Source organism: Nyctereutes procyonoides, unplaced genomic scaffold (genome assembly GCF_905146905.1).
Source record: "Nyctereutes procyonoides isolate TBG_1078 unplaced genomic scaffold, NYPRO_anot_genome, whole genome shotgun sequence".
Classification (NCBI taxonomy): Eukaryota; Metazoa; Chordata; class Mammalia; order Carnivora; family Canidae; genus Nyctereutes; species Nyctereutes procyonoides.
The window spans coordinates 115,284,677-115,286,603 of record NW_026575125.1 but is presented as its reverse complement, the minus strand read 5'-3'; positions in this window follow the sequence as shown (position 1 = coordinate 115,286,603).

Below are 1,927 nucleotides of genomic sequence, written 5' to 3'. Positions count from 1 at the left end.
CTCTTGGCATGCCAAGCCCTATGGACTGTGGAAGGCTGCCTAGGGCATGTCTTGAGAAAGTTTCTGAGAAAAAGAAACATCAACTCATGATGTCTGCCACGGACACAAGAAGGGTATTCGAGGCAAGTGTTTTCCCAATCTTCATGGGTGGAAATGGTGCCATTGAGGAGATAGGGCTTCTGGGCCTCACGATATATCACAGTAGTTTTGTGATTTCAGCAAGTCACTTGGCTGTACATTTGTATGTATTTATATTTTTATATATGTTTGTACATATATTTGTTTGAATATAGATTCATATATATATATTCATATATATATATATATAGAGAGAGAGAATGGGAGGGAAAGAGAGGGAGAGACAAAGAGAGATTTGTGATTTATTTTAAGGAATTGGAGGCCTCCAAGTCTGAAGTCTGTAGGGCAGACCAGGAGGCTGCGACCCCTGAAGAGCTGATATTGCAACTCAGGCCTGAAGGCCATCTCAAACAGAATCCCTTCCTCTTTCGGAGACCTCAGTCTTTTTCTCTTAGGGCCTTCAACTGATTGGATGAGGCCCTCCCATATATGGAAGGTCATCTGCTTTGTAATCCACTTTACTCAAAGTCTACTGATTTGAATGTTAATCACATAAAAAAATACCTTCATAAAACATGTAGACAAGTGTTTGACCAAACAACTGGGCATCGTGGCCTAGGCAGGCTGACATGCAAAATTAACTATGACAGAGGGGCTCTCAGAAAACACATGTAGAGGAATGAAGAAACGATACAGGAAAACAGCCAATAAAGGGTGTGTTACCAAGTCGGCCACCACTGAGGACAAGAGGGGCCTACTCAGGCAAAGAGACTCAGGTACTGGCAGTTGGAAGTTGGGCCAGTATGCATGGAAACGGTCAGGGCTGAGAGGCTTGGGCGGGGCACAGAGAATGCCTACAAAGCCGGAGAGAATAGCCCATTCTCAGCACTCCACCTCACTGAGAGTTTGTAATAGCAATATAGGAGTAGCTATGAAAGCACTGAACTTTTGTCTGTATATATGACGTATAATTAATTATTTAATTTAAAAGGAAGAACTTTAACCTAAATACCATCTTTCTTGAATATTCCATCCAATCAAGATTGTGCCAAGAGGTGCCATCTCAGGCTAATTCCTGTTCATCTTTCCCGTCTCAGTGGGAATGTGGTATTTTCCAGGAGACCTTCTCTGTTCCCTCTGGCCAGGTAGGTCTTATGTTATACACTCTCCAAGCACCCTATTCTTTTCCTGTAGAATGTGTCCCAGCTCCCTGAAGGAAGGAATCATGTCTTTCTTGTTTACTGTTGATACCCCAATACCTAGAACAAGTACCTGAGACACAGTGAGTGCTCAATAAACGTTTGACCAGAAAGATGAAGGACATGTAGCAGAAAACCTTTACTGGAATCCATTACCAATTGATGAATGTGCTAAAATAAATTCATCTAACTCAAGCTGGGATCAGAAAGGATATTTGGGAACTTGCCTTAATGAGGAGACAATAATGACTTTTATTAACATGTAAAGTAAATGAGCACTCTTTTTTTTTCTCTCAAAGATTCTATTTATTTATTCATGAGAGACACACAGAGAGAGGCAGAGACACAGGCAGAGGGAGAAGCAGACTCCCTGCAGGGAACCTGATGTGGGACTCGATCCCAGGACCCCGAGATCAAACCGTGAGCCAAAGGCAGACACTCAACCACTGAGCCACCCAGGCATCCCTAAATAGGCACTCTTAAAGTACTAGAAGAAAGTTATATCCTTACATAGGTTGTTTGACCCCTAAAATTATGTTTACACTATTAATTTCCTTGGAAAACTCTTTCAGCAAAGATAGTCTGTATTGGTCCATATGGGCTGGAGTATGCTGTGGTAACAAACAAACGCTCACATCTCATTGGGTAAC